Genomic DNA, 20,610 nt, shown 5'->3' with positions numbered 1-20,610 from the left:
CTGTCCTGATAGAGGATGTCCCAAGCTCACCAACCGACCTGCCCTCAAGTAGGCCCCTTGCCTTTGAGCCCTGGGATATTTCCTCTGGGGGAGGAGAGGATATCATATTTTCTTACTTTTTCATTTATCCATTTATTCATTCAACACCAACTCTGGGCCTGGCACGGGGATGGGCATTGGAGGGGAGGGGCAGGGAATCATAACGTCCCTGATTTTCACACACTCACAGTGTGGACAGAATGCTGCTCAGTGGGAGAGTTCAATGAACACTGTCATTTTCAGAGGAACCCTGTTGGTGAGGCCTCTCCCGTTGCGTGGCATCCTGGCACTTTTCCAGGCATCCCAGGAGGTGACATCTCACCTCTCAGGTTCATGTCTGTGCCACCAATTTCCCTTCCTCCAACCTACCCCTGTAAGGTAAGGGGGGAGCTGCTCCATGCCATGTGTTCCCGATAAACTTCACCTGCAAGGCAGTCAGTCAGGATTCTGGTTCTTTCGTTCATGCGATTGGTATGTATCCCTAGGTTTTACTCTGGGCCAAACCCAGTGCTGGATGTTGGGGACCAACAGGGAACAAGACACACCCTCACCCTTGAGGAGCGCGTGCTGAAGGGAGAGATACTGCCAAGGCCATTGCTTGTGTATTTTATATGTTTCTCTAAAGTGGTCGCTCAGAGCTTTCACAGGCAAAGCAAAGGGTCTGTGCGCTGGGTTTGGAGGGTTCTTAGAAGACCGGCCGGCATCGTGCTCCCGGTCATCGCCACACATCACTTCTTTGAGTAAAGCACTGCCCATTTCATCTTCTGTTTCTAAAGTTCACATCTCTCTGGGAGGGATAGTGAATTTCTGAGCTTCCTGGGCCAAGCATACCTTCCTTCCTTCATTCATTCCTTGGATAAACATTGATTGAGTCGCTCTGGGCTCAGGCTCTTTGCAGATGTCATCTTCTTTCACGCTTACGTCACCCCAGCAGGTATGGACGCAAGGGGCGCCTGGCCCAGGGCTGCAGAGTCGGGAGTGGCGGAGCTGGGATGGGCTTCCCTGCGTGTCCAGCGCTAAAGCTGTCACTGGGACACCACGTTGCCCTCCCAGCCCAACCCTGCTGAAAAATGGCTCCGCTGCGGAGACCCCAAAAAGGATCCCACACTCTGGGCCCTGGTGAGAAGCGGGAAGGATATTGATGGATCTCCCCTCAGTGTTCCTTTCCGCCCGTCACACCCTGTCCCATTTGTCACTGTTGGTGTTGGTTTAAAGGGCCGCAGGTTGTTCCGTGTGAATGATTTACACCCCTGGCTGGCAAACCGGCACGTCCAGATCAGGATCAATTACCCAGCCGATGGAACTTCTCTTCCCAGAAAAAAGAATAATGAGGTGTTGCCATTAATTTTCGTAAATGCACTATTCCTGGCGACTCCAGGAACCATTATGGAGACAAGAATATTCTGGCTCTAAATCATTCAAGTCCTTTTGTCACTGGGGTGGCAAGACAGCTTATCCGTGGATTTATATCCTGTTGTTTTTCAATAGTGACAGAGCTCAGGGGAAACCACCTCAGCCCCAGGACAGGGTGACCAAGGGCGGTCAAGGACAGTTGGAAGAGTTAGAGTTGAGGGTGACAGGAAGGCCTGCCCTCTGTAGGCTTTCAGCCAGATGCACTGGCTTTGGAGGCTACACCTGTCGGGTTACCCTTCAGCACCTTGGCCTGGCTCTCTATAGTCTTAACTTTCCCTTGAAAACCTTAGATGGCGCCTCTGCTCACTCTTAGCTCAGCACCCAGTGACCAAAGCTAGAAATCACGGTGGCCCATCTCTCTCTGAGTCATACAGATTAATGACCACATCTGCTGATTTTATCCTACTGAGGTATTTTTCAAATCCATCCTTTCCAGTCCCAACCCCATGTCCTCTCTCTCTGTTTTAATCTGCAACCCCTCTGGTCTGGGCCTGTACAGTTAGCTTGTATCTTGGCTCCCCACTGTTCCTCCACTCTTGCTCCTCCATGCCAAAGGTCATTCTAGAAGGGACACATCTTACCGTGTTGCTCTTCTGCTAAGAAATCTTCCATGGCTCTCTACTGCCTTCAGAGCAAAGCCCCAACTTCTTCCCAGAAATCTAGCCTCTGTAGACTTCTCTGCCTTTGGTTGTGTGCCTCTCATCACCTTGCGTGATCTACTCAAGCACAAAGGCGTCAGGCCCCAGCACCAGGTCATTTCTGGGCTCATCACCTTTGTTCTCCTGCATCCCTCTGCCCGCCTGCTCAGCCTGTAACAGGTCAGGGCTCACCTCCAGGAAGCCCTCACTGTTACCCCCACCCGTCACTAAGTTACGTACCTCCTCTGTGTTTCCACATCGCCTTGTGTTCACTCCATTCATACGGGTTATTGTCATTGCTTGTGTTCTTGTCTTCCTAGACAGGGAACACCTGAGAGAGGGGGGGTGGGTTTTATTTGACTCTTGGTCTCCAGTTCAGGGTTAGGCACAGGTAGATTCTCAGAAATTGCTGAATGAATAGTTTCCACAGCGTTTTGAAGTTTTACCTTTTGAGAGAACAGCTCAAAAATTATCTTAAAAATTGGAACTTTCAGATCAACACACTTTACTTTGCGTCCTACCATGTGCCCGTCCCTGTGCCTGATGTTATGGGAGATGCAGATGTGAATGGACCAGGGACTGTGCCTCTGGAGATCTCAAGTTCCAGAGGAGGAGATGCACGTGTCTCTAAATACTTCTGGTACAGGATGGGATGTGCGAGCAAAGGAGGCAGTGGTTTGGTAGAACCGGGAGACGTGGAGAAGATTGCATGGAGGATGCAGTGTTGGCCAGCAGCTCTGGGCGAGCAGCCGTATGATCATGGTCGTCTCAACCTCGTCATCGTCTCTGACCTGCATTCAGCAAATGTCTAGGGCACGCCAGCCGTGTGGCGGGCCATGTCCAGGTCTCCAGAAAGGCAGAGATACACCCACATATCAGGATGTAAACACAGACTCTTCACCTCCGCCTTTCTTTCTTCTCTTCCTTCTTTCTCCTTGCAGCTCCCCCACTGGCCGCCAGCTGCAAAACCCCTCCCTCCCCCCACTGCCACCTGCTCTCTCCTGCTGCTTCTCTTGCTGGACAAGTTCTCACTTGACTGGGTGTGGACATGTGGTTTCTCTCTCTCTTTCTCTCTCATTTCCTCACACAGTTGTTTTGGCTCCTCTTGGGGAGGAGGAGGGTGTGTATTAGCTTCTCAGGGCTGCCATAACAGATTGCCAAAAGCTGGTTGTCTTAAAACAATAGAGATGTGTTGTCTCACAGTTCTGGGGGCCAGAAGTCTGAAGTCACGGCATCAACAGGGCCACTCCCTGGGAAGGCTCTAAGGGAGACTCCTTCCTCCTTCTGCCAGCTTCTGGGGGCTCTGGGCGTTCCTTGGCTACGGCCACATAACTTTATTCTCTGCCTCCGTCTTCACATGGGCTTCTTCTCTGCCCTGTCTCTGTGTCCTCTCTTCTCATAAGGACACCAGGCCTTGGATTTTTTTTTTTTAATTAATTTATTTATTTATTTGCATTTCACATTTAGGTCTTTTTTTTTTTTTTTAAACATCTTTATTGAAGTATAATTGCCTTACAATAGTGTGTTAGCTTCTGCTTTATAACAAAGTGAATCAGTTATACATATACAATATGTTCCCATTTCTCTTCCCTCTTGCATCTCCCTCCCTCCCACCCTCCCCATCCCACCCCTCTAGGTGGTCACAAAGCACCGAGCTGATCTCCCTGTGCTATGCGGCTGCTTCCCACTAGCTATCTATTTTACATTTGGTAGTGTATATATGTCCATGACACTCTCTTACCCTGTCACATCTCACCCCACCCCCTCCCCATATCCTCAAGTCCATTCTCTAGTAGGTCTGTGTCTTTTTTCCCGTCTTGCCACTAGGTTCTTCATGGCCTTTTTTTTTTTTTTTTCCTTAGATTCCGTATATATGTGTTAGCATACTGTATTTGTTTTTCTCTTTCTGACTTACTTCACTCTGTATGACAGACTCTAACTCCATCCACCTCATTACAAATACCTCCATTTCATTTCTTTTTATGGCTGAGTAATATTCCATTGTATATATGTGCCACATCTTCTTTATCCATTCATCTGTCGATGGACATTTAGGTTGCTTCCAGGTCCTGGCTATTGTAAATAGAGCTGCAATGAACATTGTGGTACATGACACTTTTTGACCTATGGTTTTCTCAGGGTATATGCCCAGTAGTGGGATTGCTGGGTCGTATGGTAGTTCTATTTTTAGTTTTTTAAGGAACCTCCATACTGTTCTCCATAGTGGCTGTATCAGTTTACATTCCCACCAACAGTGCAAGAGTGTTCCCTTTCCTCCACACCCTCTCCAGCATTTATTGTTTCTAGATTTTTTGATGATGGCCATTCTGACCGGTGTGAGATGATATCTCATTGTAGTTTTGATTTGCATTTCTCTAATGATTAATGATGTTGAGCATTCTTTCATGTGTCTGTAACCAGGCCTTGGATTTAAAGCTCTCCTAATCCGGTATGACCTCATCTTAACTAACTACATCTGCAAAGACCCTATTTCCAAAAAGGTCACATTCTGAGGTTCCAAGTGGATATGATTTTGGGGAGGACACCTTAGCTCACTGCAGGCTGGTGGAAAGAGCATTGGACTTGAAGTATGAGACCTCGGGTGGCTAAGTTAACACTGCAGAACCTCAGTTTCCCCATCAGTAAATTGGGAGCAAAAAACAACCGATCTCATTGGGAGGCTGTGAGGAGTAAATGAGATGGTGTATGTGAAAGTGCCCGATGATAGCACACAGTAGGCACTTAATAGATGCTCCCTTGTTTTCTTTCCCCTTTCTTTTCACTCCTCCGATGACTCTTTCTTGGTCCACTCAGACTTCGTCACAAGTCTGCCAGCTCTGCGGCTGCATCCTGTCCTACGCGCACGATGGCTGGGGCAGTGTTGATGAGAGCTAGCTACTGCTTTACCGCTGACTGTGTGCTGGGCATTGGGTTAAGGACTTTACATGAGATCTCTCTTTTAAGCCTCTCTGTCTGAGGTAACCATCCCTGTTTCACCAATAAAGAAACTGAGATCAGAGAACTGAAGCAACTTCTCCAAAGTCACAATCCCAGTTAAGTGGCTGAGTTAGAATCTGGACCAAGATCTCACCAGCTCAAACCCATTCTCTTCCTCAGAAGATTTAGACACGTGGTATTTACTCATTCAAGTACTTTTTTAAAAAGTGAGTCATAAAAAGTAATACTGCCTTTGATTCTGTAATCTAGGGTTTCTCAGTCTTGGCACTATTGACATTTTGGGTTGAATAACTGTCTGATGTGGGGCTGTCCTGTGCTGTGTTGGATATTCAGCAGCAACTCTGGCCTCTACCCACCGGATGCAAGTAGCTCCCCACCCAAGTCATCACAATCAAAAATATCTCCCCTGGTGGCGGAGCGGTGGATTACCCTGGGCCCGGCAAAGTGGAGCTTGCAGCCATGAGCAGGTACACCAGCCCAGTGAACCCGGCTGTCCTTCCGCATCTGACCGTGGTGCTGTTGGCCACTGGCATGTTCTTCACCGCCTGGTTCTTCGTTTATGAGGTCACCTCCACCTCATCCACTCGGTGTATCTACAAGCGTTCCTCATCTCTTTCGTGGCCTCACTCTTCATGGGCTTTGGAGTCCTCTTCCTGCTGCTCTGGGTCAGCATCTACGTATGAGCTCCCAAGGGTTCCAACCAGGCGGCTTCACTGAATCCCTGCTTTTGTAAATTAATTTTTTTTTTACTACGCCGGAAGTATCCCATCGGCTGCTCACAATAAAGGCAGATGTGTGACCAAAAAAAAAAAAAAAATCTTCAGACCTTGCCAGATGTACCCTGGGGAGCAAAGTCACCCCATTAATAATCACTGCCCTGATCTCATCCTCACAGTAACCCTTAAGGTAACGCCTGTGATACTCCCCATTTTACAGATGGTCAAACTGAGACTCAGGGCAGAGGGGTGATGTGATGCGCCCCAGGTCACAGAAAAACTGGAGTGGGGGTCACATCAAGAAGAGAAAAATTCAAGGGTGGGAGGAAGAGGCAGCCTAACACCTTCCACATGAAGGAAAAAGTCAGTAGCAGTTCCAGCAAAAGCCAGTCCTAACCTTTCCAACACCCAGAGGTGACTTCACAGCAGAGTCTAATTCTAAGTGGGATGGAAGGCCTCGCTGCAGGCTGTGTGCTTTTAATAATGTTTAAATAAAACATGGGAGCTTGGGTGAGATCTCCGCACCAAGCCTGGCTTGTCAGCAGCCCGAGCAGTCATAAATAGTTAATAGACAACCACTCATGGCTCTACTTCCTTTAAACCCAGCATCAATTATATATGGTTCATGAATTATTTATTTGGTGTTACTCTGGGGTATATTTTCCACTTTCGGGGGGGAAAAATGAAAAGAATGTGAGTCCTAAAAGAGATGAGGGGATGTCTCCCTTCTGTGTTGGTGAATTTTCCTGTGAGGAGAAAGCCTCCCATGGACACAATGGAGAGGTTCTCCCTTGAACTGGGATCTGGGAAGACTCTGCTAGATCACCAGGAGAAGAGCTTGGGGCGGCCATGTTCTGGCAGAGGGTTAACAACCGGCTCTCCAGCGTAGGTGGAATCTCAGTTGGTCTGTAGTGTTTTCCTATCTCCTCTGTGGTGTGAATCTTCCCCCGGGGCTGGTTTCCAGCTAACGATATGGGGCGTTGGGAAGCCACGCCCAGTAGTACTGTTACATGGCATCTCCACTGGACAGACATGATAGCCAAAAACAACTTCAAAAGCCTGGGCAGAATGTTAGTAAGATTAGGAAGCAGTGTGTTTTGAGTAAGTGTTACCTTTGTCTTTAATGTGATTTATTTAATTGTAAGTTGATATTATTCAATTTTTAATAATACGTATTTGTGTAACAGCTGGCTTGCAAAATTCCTGAAAAGTCAGCAGTCAGCCCTTGCCAGTCTGTGGGAGCTGGTTCCAGCGCATCACAGGCTTGGAGTCTCCTTGGGGCGGGGTCGCCCTGCCCTGGTTCGGAGTAGAAAGAGCAGAAGCGTGGAGTCCGAAGGCTCTCATGTCAAATGCCATCGCTCACTGACTGTCTTTTTTTAAGCCAGATTACTTCACTATGAGAACTCTGTGCTCTTGAGGACGTGCTTTCACCTCATGTATGAAACGGGTGTGATCAGATCTACTCAGAAAGACTGAAGCGAGTAATCCACACCATGCTTCTTGCCCCGCCTGTCACGTAGCTGTCCCTGCAGGCATGCTGGCTGCCCCGTCTTCCCCTCTGGTTCTCTTTCTCCTGAGAATCTGGCCGTAGCTGGTAAGGGCTTCAGGAAGCCCAGAGCCAGATTCTGTTTAGTTTTCGTGTTTGTTTTTGCTTTTGGTTTGTTTTGTTTTTTGGCCGCCCGGAAGACCCATGTTCCCAAACTCTAGGTCAGAACACAGACCCCTCCCACCACCTGCCCCCCCGGGGTATATCCACCAAACCAAGAGTTAAGGGTTTCGTTTTAAAAAGCTCTCAGTGTTTTTCTCCCACCAATGGCTCGGAACTTCAGAGCATAAAGATGAATTATTTTGGCTGGGAACTGAAGTATTTAAAAAGGCATTCCATGTGGAGGGCATTTGGGGCCATGAGCAGGGTTATAAATAACACCTTTTATAGCTCTCTTGACAGGGAGATAGCTCTCCTAATTACTGTCCCGTTATCTCAGTGTGATCCAAAATGGCCCAACACGTTTATAAACTCCCTGTTCACACACTGCTTCCCTCCCCACTAGTCACGGCCTCCTGTGCTCTCAGCTGGCAGGGGAAGACATGGGCCTTTGTATCATCCCCACTTCCAGGCACTGTGGGCTCCCTCTGCTTGTCTCCCCACAAAGGTTTCCGTACAGAAGAAACTTGGTCCTAAAAGGGACTTAGAACCTGGCGTTGCCAGCCCCAGACATAGTTCTGAAGCGGAATTTTTCCAGGCTCTCCTGATCCCGGTGGTGAATGTGCTTGTCTCAATTCAAGAGGTCTTATCATCTAACGAAATGAGTTTCTTTGTGTCTGCCTCTGAGATGAGATATCTAGATAATAAAATCTATTACCAAAAGCCTACCTAGGAATAATTGGGTCTATTACTCCCTGACTTGTGGCTTTGTTTCTGCATCAAAAACAGACGCTCCAGTAATTAATCAGAACTGAAAGTTGCTAATACCAATTACAAACAATGCATGGAGTCTGGAGATGGCAAACAGAAGAGCAAATACTAATCTTGTCCCCAGAGACTTCATCAGTTGAACTTTTGTCACCTTAGACTTGCTAGAAATTAGAGTAACTTAACCTCCCAAAGTTACTTAAAAAAAAAAAGAAAAGTGGGAGGAGATAATGATTGAACAGTGCAGGTGTACATTAAATTATTAAAATAAATCCAATTGGAATTGTTTAGATGAGATTTAGCCACGCTTAATTGCATGTCAGAGAGGCTTGGGAAGGTTAATCTTCACAACTGAAAGCACAATCATTGTCCCAATTGGACATCTTCAGGAGACAGTGGTCCCAGGGAGCCCCAGATCAGACTCTTAATGTTTTAAATTCATTTCCAGACTATAATTTGGTTTGAAAAACAATTCATCTCTTTCTGGTGCCTTTTTTTTTTTTTTTGTCTTTCTTGGCTGAACTTAAACAATGAGAAAGTAGATGGAGACCTCAGAACTTGAGGATAGACCAAGCAATGGTAAAGAAAATGGTTTTTTTTGGGGAGAATTGGCTGATTTGGAATTGCAAGCATGTGGAAATAGAAATGGATGAGTGAACTGGTCTAAATTACAGCTCTTCTGGTTGTAAGTGACAAACCTCGAACTGGCTTAAACAAACGGAGTTTATCAGTTCATCTAATGAACTGGTCCTTTACAGAAAAAAAAAATTTGCTTACTTTGCCCTCAAACATTGTTTGGCACATAGGAGGCATAAAAAATGCATGCCAAACGAAGTAGGAGCTTGACAGAAGTGGCAGAGAACTAGGAGTCAGGAGATTAGGTGCAAATCTCAGTGCCATCACTTCCCTACTGTGTGCCTTTGGTCAAGATGTTCACCTTCTGTGTCTCTGTTATCTTATGAAATAGGGATAATCATTGCAACTCCATCACATCATTTCGAGGAAGATTTAATGAAATAATGCATTTAAATGCTTATCACAGGGCATAAAGCAAACTCACTGTCACATCATCATCATTATCACTGTCTTAATTTGTTCAGGCTGCCATAACAAAATACCATAGACTGGGTGGCTTATAAACAACAGAAATTTACCATTCACAGTTCTGGAGGTTGGGAAGTCCAAGGTCAAGGCACCAGCATGGTCGCATTTTGGCAAGGCTTCTCTTCCTGGTTCATAGCTGGTGCCTTCTTGCTGTGTCCTCACACAGTGGAAGGGTCTAGGACTGACTCTGCCTTCTAATCCCATTCATGAGGGCACTATCCTCATGACCTGATCACTTCCAGAGGCCCCACCTACTAATACCATCACCTTGGGGGTTAGGATTTCAAAATATGAATGGAGTGGAGGGCCAGCATTCAGACCAAGCAGTCATCATCACTGTCACCTCCATCATCACCACTACCACCATTGCCATCCTTATTGCCATCGTAATCATCATCACCACCACCACCACCGCCATCATCATTCACCATCGTCACCATCACCATCATCACCATCCTCATTGTCAACACTATCATCATCATCACCACCAGCATCACCATGAGAGTGAGACCCAGAGCAGAGAGCACAGAAGAGCCCCCTCGAGAACAGGCAAGCTCTGAGCTTCAGAGCAGAGGTATAAGCCTAGGCAGTGGTTAAATCATTTCCAGTTGGACAGTTCTGGGAATTCTGTCCCCCACGTGCTGTCCCCCGCCCCCGTCCCGTGACCCATGGGTTCATAGATGCCTCCTTTTTTGTGCTCAGTGTCCTGGGCACCAGCTTCATTGGAATTCTGTTGTTTGCCCAGTCTTGCCTTGGCTGCATTCCAGGTAAATGACCTGGAGCCCATCCTGCTGCATGTCACCTCTGCCGCCTCCCTGCTCACATGATTAGAATCAACACATTCATTTCCCTAACAGCAGTCTAATCTTCCCCCCGAAAAGTTTTCACATGGAAGAAGAAAGGCAAAGACAAGCTACATCTGTCCTTGTTCAGGCAATTTGCAGCTGTCCGCAACTGACATCCACCCAGCTGGGCAGCCGAGCCAGGCTTCCTGTTCGCTTTTGGTGGGAGGTGATGCAGTCGATGCTGTTATTAAAGTTTGGCAGTGGTTTAGACATGCAGCATCCTGCTGGAAGGAGGCTTATAAACAAACACTCAGGGGGAATCCTTCAGGCTCCAGCCTTTATGAGCTAATTGCTTGGCAGGTGGGGAAAAAAAGTCGACTAATGTGACTTCTCAGCAAACAAAAGGAAAAGAACTCAGGAAATAAGATGGTTTTCACTTCTTCTGAGAGGGTGGCCAAACCTCACGAGGTTGTACCCAGTAGCAATGAAATGTGCTATGCCAGGGATCAGCAAATGTTTTCTGTAAAGGCCCGGTAGTAAATATAGTTTACATTTCGCAGGCCATACTATGTCTGTCGCAACTACTCAACTTTGCTGTAGCACAAAAGCAGCCAGAGACAGTACCTCAATGAATGAGCATGTGTGTTCCAATAAACCTTTATTTACAAAAACAGACAGGCAGTGGGCCAGATTTGGCCCCTAGACTGTGGTTTGCCAGCTGCTACTGTAAGCTCTTTTGGAAGGAAAAGTGGAGTAGGGAATGCATAGCAGAACTAGATTTAAATCATGGTTCTAGCTCTTCCAGACTGTGTGTACAGGGCAAGTCACCTCTTTTTGAGTCTCAGTTTCCTCATCTGTAAAATGGGCTCTAAGGTAACCTGGATATTAGAGGAGTGTCTTGCACATAGTAAATGTCAATAAAGTGTAATTCTCCCTAGTATCCACCTCCTCACCCCTGCTAAAAATCACGAGGGAGTAAACCTGATGAAAGAAGGCTGCCTGGAACTTTCCTGTTGGCCCCTGCTATGGGGACAGGATCGGTGATGCCAATTTTTCTGTAGCTCATTTGAAGGTCTAGCGGCTCTGAGTTTCCCAAGGATGGTCCTTCTGTTGTCCGTTTCTACCAGGGCCCTCCCACGCCAGGATGCCCCCCCTGGCTCAGCCCACCCACCTCCATCACAAGGACACAAATCAAGATTCTGTGTACACACGTCTCTTGTTAGAATGAGTAGCTGATGAGGGTAGTTTAATGTGGGGCCAACATTGAAGACTGTGCCTGCAGGTCAAGGACACTGTGTTTCAAAGCTAATATTATCTCTGTGTTTTAACTGGTGCGATTTTTAGACAGGGTCTTCAGGATAATTCTGACGTTTGTGCGATGATGCTAATAGTTAAGACTCACTTGACGGGGTGGGGGGGAGGGGAGGAGATTACTCTTTGTAGGAGAAGGGTAAACACAACTCTGATTTGTGACTCTTTGGGTTTACATATTTATTGTTTCTGTTATGGACGTCAGCTGGAGGTTGATTTTAAGTTGGGTTATGTATAGTTTGTATTTACTTATTGTTGTCATTGTTGTTGCTGTTATGATTATTATTTCTATAACAGCCTACCATTTGTGCCAGGCCTAAACATGGTTTGTACATTCTGCCATTTAATTCTCCCAAAGTCCCTGTGACCTACCTCCACATCAAAGTGTCATTCTCAGACCAGCAACCTTGGCTGCAGGACCTCAGGCCCCACCCCACACCTTTGAGTCATGATCTCAGGTGACTCACACAGACAGGAAGAGCCCTGATGTAGGTGCTTCACCCTGACTCTGTTGCAGATGAGGAGCAGGAGGCCGAGAAAGGTTAGAGACAGGGCTTCTCCCATCCAGACCCTAATCACACAGTCTACTGCCCAATTTAGCTTATGGTCCCTGCCTTTGTATCAGTGATTTGGTGGTTTTGCTTCTGTGTCTTTCCCCCAGTGACACCGTCTACTTCCTTTCTTCTTCTTCTTCCTTTTTTCTGATTCTTTAAGAAGAATCACTTTCTTCTTAACCCTTCCAGGGTGGGGCCCAAAAGTTAACTACACACCCAGGAAGGGTTCAACTATCTACTGCGGTGAGACATTTGCATATGCAAAACTGAGAACCTGCTATTTTTTTGTTTTGTTTTGTTTTTTGGCTGCATTGGGTCTTCCTTGTTGCCTGCGGGCTTTCTCTAGTTGCAATGAGCAGGCTTCTCACTGTGGTGGCTTCTCTTGTTGCGGAGCACAAGCTCTAGGCACGCAGGCTTCAGTAGTTGCTGTGCATGGGCTCAGTAGTTGTGGCGCACGGGCGTAGTTGCTCCGAGGCATGCGGGATCTTCCCGGACCAGTGCTTGAACCCGTGTCCTCTGCATTAGCAGGCGGATTCTTAACCACTGCACCACCAGAGGAGTCTGAACCTCAGGATTTTAGAACAGGGGCCAGGTAGTAAATATTTTCAGCTTTGTGGACCACAGAGTCCCTCTGTCTCAACCTCTGAACTCTGAAAGCAGCTGTAGACAAGACATAAACAAACGAGTGTAGTTGTGTTCAAATAAAACTTTATTTACAAAAACAGGCACAGGCCAGATTTGATCCCAGGAGCCAGAGTTTGCACCTTGTTTGGAACATAAAAGTTTCCTCAAGTGCTGGGATTTGCGTAGTAAACTCACAGACCTACTTTAGAGGTTCTGAGGGGCCCCACTCGGACATGGGGCCATTTTGAGGATGGTTTTGCCTAGTTCAGACCACATCTCTCCCAGGACAGCATCTGGCCTCCAGGGAGGGAATGAGGGGAGGAAAGAGCTTCTAGGGGCTGTGGCTGACGTGCTCCCTGGCGCTGGGAGAAAGCCAGAGAGCCTGTCTCTGAACAGAGGGAAACCAGTGAGAAGCCGTTGGAACCACGCCTGCCTTCCCCAGAGCCAAGCCTCTGGATGAGAAGCAGGAGATGACCCTGAGCGCTGCGAGGGCAGGACGGACAGACCTGGGAGAGCCCTGGGCACAGCTGCGGGGCGGATGTGTTGAGGCTTGTCCCTCCCAGAGGCACGTGCCACCAGGCCGTAACCTTGAGATGTGCAGGGGAGAGAGAGAGAGCGCAGCGCTTGGCGGTTGCTTTTCCTTCCTGCTGGGTCAATAAATGACTAAATGGACCATGAGCAGCCACGTGGCTGTTGTAATTCTAGACTCCATCAAAGGGAAGATCAAAAAAGTGCACAGAGGGAGCTTCCTTCCGCATCTCTGAGTCTTCCTGCTGGGTGCCCAGGAGCTGACACGTACTGCCTGTCCGCGCTGTGGCCCACCTCGTGCCCCATCTCATTAAATGGGCACTGCCAATCCTTGGAGCGAGGTGGTATTTTTATCTCTATTTTACACATTTTAAAGAGGCTTACGTAGAGGTGAAGCGACTTGCCCAAGGCTGTATAGCTAGGAAAGCTTGGCACCGGGATATGGAATCAGTCTCCTGACACTAAAACCTGTGCTCTCAATCGCGGTGCCGGGTGTTTCTCAAACATCGAGTGCATACAGATCACCTGGGGATGTTGTTCAAAGGCAGAACCTGAGTCAGCAGGGCTGGGACAGGGCCGGAGAGCCTGCATTTGTGACCGGTGGCCTGATGATGCTGGCACACGGACCTCACTGGGAGTGGCTGGCCCTACATGATACCCTCTCCTTATTCCACAGCCTCTGAAGTCACGGGAAGGGGAGGTTTATGTTTTGTAAGATGAGATCACACAGCGGGAAGTGGCTCATTCAGGGTTCAGATTCATGTCGGTGTGATCCAGAGTCTGTGTCTTCTAAGTTAACGTCTCCCACCTACCACTATGCCTTTAGCTTGGCTCTCACCTGGGGTCGATTTTGCCTCTCAAGTAATAATATCTTACAATATCTGGAGACCTTTTTGGTTGGCACAACTTAGGGGCGGGGTGCTGCTGATACCTAGTGCGTTAGAGGCCGGGGTTGCTGCTAAACATCCTGAAACACCCAGGACCACTCCCCTCCCCCCGCCAACAAAGATTCCTGTGGCCCCAGTGGCAGTAATGCTGAAGTTGAGAAACCCTGCATTTTAGCTCAGCCTTCTTCAGTCCAGAAAATCAAAATCTATCCAGAACCCCTCTCCGGAGGCCACACAGTGCCCTTGAATTAGAGGAGTTAGCATTTGAAACCGCCCCACAAAAGTGGCATGAATAAGTGAGAATCATAACTACCAAAAATGTCCATTTCCCAATGGATGGGTGGAACTTTCCCCGAGTCTGAAATGCGGCCAGGGTGTTCGTGTCTCTGTAACATCCTCTTGCCTCTGCAGATGGAAGCCAATCAAGTCTAGAGATCACTGTCTTCATCTCTGGTCGTTATCACGCCTGGCCGCCCCCGCTGCTTATCAGCGTCTTTTGCTGTTTGTGTCGCACGTTTTCTCTGACTGTAGCTCCTTCACCTGTTTCTCAGCGAGACAGCATTGTCTCTGGTCCAAGCACAAGAAAGGCCAGGATGGCCTTGATCGCCAATACCAATATCTCTCTGGTCCTTGTTCTCCCTGATCAGTTCTTGCGGGGAACGCATCTAATAATACAAGACTATTAACGGGGGTTGATTTACCTGGGAGGGATTGCTTTCCCCGCTCACCCGAGTTCAGTCGTGATGGTACTGTGGTTTGTTGAGAACGCCGGCCAGGGCTTTGGTTGTGATGAGGCCATCAGATGTGTCTGAAAAAAGGAGGAGATCTGAAGAGGGAAGAAGCAGTGTGAGAAATAAGGTCTCATATGCGCTCAGCTCTTCACGGTTTACAGAGCACCTGAATGTGACTTGAGCCTCACAGTCTTCTGTGTTGAAGATCGGGAGGGAGCTGATACTGACGGAGTTGAGGGGACAGACTCGAGGGTGTGCTCGTTGGTGCCTGGGGAGCCAGTGCGGATGTGGGGCTCGTTGCCAGGTCTTGAGTCCGGTGTGGGTCTCAGCCTCACCCTGTGCTGACTCTCTCTGGCTGTGCCTACCTGGCATAGCTGCTGGGATGTGGTCACTTTGGTCACTGCTGGCTCGGGTGACTTTATTCAGGGGCCGTTTTCCGACTCCTGGATCTGTGGGCAGTGTCTGCAGCCTCTCGCCACGTCTCTCCTGGGACGCTCTGGACACATACGGATGCTGGCAGGGGTGAGACCTAACCTGCCCTGGGGGGTTGGCACGTTGGCAGTCAGGATTTTGCCTGATGTGGGGGCATGTTTGCGTGACTTGGGACCTGGCAGTGATGGAGTGGGACAAAACATGAACATGTTCTGGTGGCGAGGGGACTGGAAGGATGTGGGGGACCGTGTTTGGGGCATTAAAATGGTGAGGCCAGTGGGGAGTGAGACTGAGGTCACCAGATGCCTACATGAGGCGTGTGGGAGGGCCAGGAGAAATGGGGGAGTGGGGGAGAAGAGACCCCCCCCCAAACTTGCTGTGTTTCACAAGGTGTCACCCAGTAGTTCTGAGAGCAGGGAAGAGGGCTGATGTTTATCAAGCATAAAACTTGCTGTGTTTTATCCGACATTTCAAGCACCTTCCACCCATGAGTCCTCAGCTAGTCCCTACTGACAGCACAGTGATGCTGTCAGTACTCCCACTTTACAGATGAGGAGACTGAGGGTCAGGGAGGTGGGTGACAGGCTTGCTCATAGTCATGCTGCAAGTGGTGGAGCTGGGTTGCAAGCCCATGTCTGTGTGAGTTGAAGACCTGTGGTGGTCAGACCCGCTGCATACGGCCCCCACCATGAATGTAGAGCTGGGAGAATTTTTTTTTTTTTTTTTTGCGGGGGGTGCTGAGTTGGGTCTTTGTTGCTGTGCGCGGGCTTTTCTCTAGTTGCGGCGAGCAGGGGCTACCCTTCGCTGCGGTGCGCGGGCTTCTCACTGTGGTGGCTTCTCTTGTTGCGGAGCACGGGCTCTAGGCGCGTGGGCTTCAGTAGTCGTGGCACGTGAGTTCTAGAGCACAGGCTCAGTAGTTGTGGTGCACGGGCTTAGTTGCTCTGCAGCATGTGGGATCTTCTGGGACCAGGGCTCGAACCTGTGTCTCCTGCATTGGCAGGAGGATTCTTAACCACTGCGCCACCAGGGAAGTCCCGAGCTGGGAGAATTTAAAGATGAATATTTATGGAGTGACTTCTAAGTTCCAGCTACTACATTAGGCATTTGGGATATTAGGCTGAGTATAGCCCTACTCATAAGGAGCTCAATATAGCAGGAAATTAGAAATTGGAAATTGGAAATTAATTACAATCTGATGGAGGTATGTGCTTAACTCAGTGACTTGTCCCAATGCACAGAGATGAAAGTGGCTGATTCTACCCAGAGGAGCCAGAGAGGCCATCCCAGAAGAGGTGGCTGTGGAATGGGTCTTGAGGGATGAATAGGAGTTCACTTGTCAGAGTAGAGAAGAGCACTCCAGGTGGAGGAATGGTAGGTTCAAAGGCACAGAGGCACAAAAGGACACGGCATGTTTGAGCACTGTGGGAATTACTGATGTGTGGGTGCACTGTTGGCCGTGGAAGGAGAGGAACCTTGGAAGGTGGGTTGGAAGAAAGACTGTGAAAGCCTGGATAGGCTCAACTGCACAGTCTGGACTTGGGGAGGTGAAGAGGCACTGAAGGCTCTTAAGCAGGAGAGGACTTGATTGGATTAAAAAGATTCTCCCTTGGATGCTGAATGGAATGTGGATTGGAGAAGGGGGCTGGACTGAAGAGGAGGACCAAGACGATGAGAACCCTCAGGAGATGGTGATGAAGACTAAATTTACAGGGGATGGAGAGCAGGGGAAAGAGGCAAGAGATAAGCCCACTGTGCTGATATGAGATGCTGTACTTGAGGATCAGAGAAGGGGCCAGGGGTTCATAGGAGTAAGTTGTTCTCACACTTTAACTTCTTTGGATGCAAAACCTGAGGCCACTTGAGAAGTTTCAAAGTCCAGTTCAACAGTTCAGTAATTCAAAGTTCAAAGTTTCAATAGTTTCTCTATTTCTGCAGTCGTGTGGGGTCGTGGGCTGGGAAGATCTATGAGCTTCATTTCCATTTAAATTGAAATAAGACATGTCAAAGGTGGCTTGATAATTACTGCCTGGAGCAATGGCCCTCTGATGGGGGAAGTGTGGTGTCGGTGTACATGGTACAGAGACTTTCCGCATTTGAGGCTTAATTACATTGATATAATTATCTGTCAGGAAAAGCAGGTGGCACAGATATGTCATATTTGCACTGGAGCAGAAAAAATGAGATGCCTTTTTTCCTTTTTGCAGGAAGCAGTTGGGTGGGCACCTCTGGGAAGTGGGGAGTGAGGTGTTTGGATTCACGCCAGGTCAGGATGTCTTTCTGCGGCTGGAGGTTTTGTGAGGGCCCTGAGAGAGTTGCACTCCGGTGACAGTTCTTTATCCCTTCCTGAAGATGCTGCAGCAGAAGTCACAGGCTGGGGGCGGTTCTAGGGCTGGGAGGGCTACGAGCTCTGAGTAGTTAGAGCTATAAGGAACCTTAGAGAGGTGTTTTAAAAGTTGTATTTGCAAACCTTGTGACCCTGAGACTCACAGCGGAGTTGCCCGCGGGTGCCGTGAAGCCTGCTCACCCTGCCCTCCCCACTGCCATCCTGCTGGCTCCAAAGACCCTCGGCCACATTCCCCTTCTGTGTGTGAGGGTCTCATGCCCTTTCAAGCAGGCTCTGCCTTCTGCCACTCCCCATCCATCAGGAGAAATGTGGGACCCCAAGAATCAAGTACAGAGCCCCCTTCTCACCACTGTAGCCCCAGCCCGTGGCACTGTTATGACTCGCGTAGCTGGAGCCGGGATTTAGGCAAAAATGGCTCATCCGAAGTGTGAGAACAGAGAAAGGAGAGAGGCACACACTTGCTGACAGAGAGATGACCTGGGTAGGAAAGGCTCTAGTTCTGCTTCTGCCACCCAGTGGCCCAGCAACCTTGGCCAGGTGGCTTCCTGCCCTGGGCCTCAGTTTGGACCCCTGGTATATGGTGTGTGTGTCCACAGATGTTTACGTGATGCGTGGACGTGCGTAGCAGATACATCTGAGACTTTCTGCAGGCCGGCTCTTTATCATCTAGAACAGCCCAAGTTACCTAAAATATTAACTTTCCAGAAAGCTATAAAGGCCCTCAGGCAGTAGCTGGGGGCATTTTAAAACAGTCAGCTTGAAAAATGAGAAGGGAAAGGAAAGATAGCAAGCAGGTGCCCGGAGCCCCACGTGTTCTTCTGCCTGGAGATACCGGAGAGTCCTGGCAGGGCAGGGGCACCGCGGTCCCCTGCTTCTCCGCCTGGCTAGCTCCATTCTGCCTTTCCTGTTAAACTCTTTTGCCCCAGTGCGTGTCCGGTAGATGTGTCTATACACACATGCAGAAGTGAACACAGGGTGGAGACAAACCAGCATAGTCATCAAGAGGGGCTGTCCCCGAGGTAACAGACTGAAGGGCAATTTTTAATGTTTTTTTTTCCTTTGGCAACTCTATTTTCTAAATTCTGTGTAATGAACCCTATTAGAACCAGAAAAGAAAGGTAATGATGTATGAAAGAAAAATAAAAGAGCACACGGTGTTACATTAGTTTGCTCGGGCTGCTGTACCAAGTACCACAAACCATGTAGCTCGGTAAAACAGCAACGTATTGTCTCACATCCTGGAGACTAGAAATCTGAAATCAAGGTGTCGTCGGCAGGGCCTTGCTCCCCTGAAGGCGCTGGAGAAGAAACTGTCCCATGCCTCTCTCCTGGTGGATTGCCGGCAATCTTTGATGTTCCTTAGATTATAGGTGCATCTCTTGAATCTTTTGTCTCCACGCGGTGCTCTCCCTCTGTGGCTTCACATCATCTTCCCTCTATGCATGACTGTCGCCACTTCCAAATTTCCCTCTTCTCATAAGAGCACCGGTCATATTGGATTAAGGCCCTCTCTCGTGACCTCGTTTCAACTTGATTGCCTCTGTAAAGACCCTGTCTCCAAATACAGTTGCATTCTGAACTACTGGGGATTAGGATTTCAACATGTCTTTGGGGGGGGACTTCATACCACCTATAAACAGATGTGCTCCAAGAAACGAGAAGCAGCTCAGGGTTCCTCCAGGGTTTTCCTTTGTGGGTGGGGGAGTCACTGGAGATGGGACCTGTGGGTGAAGAAGTGTCAGTGTTACTGTGACGGCCAGCCTCCAAGATGGTTCTCAGCGGTCCCCATCTCTGCCTTCACACCCCTCTGTAGCCTCCTCCGTACTGTATCAGAGTTGGTCTGTGTGGCCAATAGATGGTCAGGAGCAATGGTATGTCACTTGGAGGCTAGGTTATAAAAGGTCTTTGGCATTTGCCTTGCTCTCCCTTGGATCACTTGCTCTGGTAAAGCCAGCCACCATGTCATGAGGACACTCAAGCAGCTCAGTGGGGGCCCTCGTGGCAGGGAACTAAGGCCTCCAGCCGATAGCCATGTCAGTGAGCTTTCTAAAAAGGACTCTCCAGCTTCAGGGCGGCCTTCAGACAACCATAGCCCTGGCTGACATCTTCACTGTAACATCATGACAAATCCTGTGTAGGTGTCCCATTGCTGTTGCAGCAAATTACCACAAACATAGTAGCTTTCAAGTAACACAGTTTATTCTCTGGTAGTCATGAAGGTCGGAAGTCCAAAATGAGTCTTAAGGGGTTAAAATCAAGGTGAAGGGAGGGCTGGCTCCTTCTGGAGGCCCCAGGGGATGATCCATTCCTTGCATCTTCCAGCTTCTAGAGGCAGCCAGCATTTCTTGGCTCCTGGCTGCATCACTGCAATCCATGATTCCATCATCACAGCACTGTTTGCTTCCCCGCTGACCCTCTCACCTCCCTTTTATGAGGACGCTTATGATTACATGTAGGGGCCACCCAGCTTATCCACATAATCCAGGATAAACTCTCATCTTAAGATTTTTAATTTAGTCACATCTGCAAAATTCCTTTTGCCATCTAAGTGAAGATAATCACATGTTTCGGGATTAGGACGTGGACATCTTTGGGGGCCTTATTCATCCTACCATAGACCGTGAGCCAGAACCACACAGGTAAGCCACCTCTGAATTCCTGACCCACAGAAAACCATGAGCGAGAATGATATTTGATATTTCAAAATGACTAGGTGTTGAGGCAATTTGTTATGTAGCAATAAATAACTAATACAGACTGGGGGTTGTAATCCAGAATTTGGTTGTAACACTTGACAATCGTAATTCTGGATTTATTGTAATGTTTTCCTTGAAATATACAACTAGAAGAGTGTGCAAATCTTAAAAGTGTACAGTTGGATGAGTTTTTACAGACTGAAAACACCCTCGTCTGTTTTTAATAATGAAGCCTGGATATAGCCCAGATGCCTCTGTGCTCTGTACCGGTAATTCTCCTGTTTGCTCTCAGATTCATTCCCACCGTTTCTCTGCTGTGCTCTAAACTGTTTTAAGAGCTTGCTTTCTGGTAGGTTCAGCCAAATGAACGGCAGTGAGGGACAGTTGAAAGACAGGAGAAGGAGAGGAACCAGAGTATTTCTCCCTCTCTCGCACTG

The 20,610-nt window shown here is 48.4% G+C and overlaps 1 protein-coding gene and 1 pseudogene across 1 annotated transcript in view; both read left to right on the top strand.

Moving 5' to 3' along the window:
* The window catches only part of MYO18B (myosin XVIIIB), a 220,840-nt gene that overhangs the window by 160,232 nt on the left and 39,998 nt on the right, over positions 1–20,610 (top strand). The window lies entirely within an intron of this gene.
* Positions 5,492–5,762, top strand: LOC118906943 (annotated as a pseudogene).

Source organism: Balaenoptera musculus, chromosome 14, assembly GCF_009873245.2.
Source record: "Balaenoptera musculus isolate JJ_BM4_2016_0621 chromosome 14, mBalMus1.pri.v3, whole genome shotgun sequence".
Lineage (NCBI taxonomy): Eukaryota > Metazoa > Chordata > Mammalia > Artiodactyla > Balaenopteridae > Balaenoptera > Balaenoptera musculus.
Note: the sequence above shows the minus strand (reverse complement) of the source record. Positions and strands in the feature narration are given on the sequence as shown.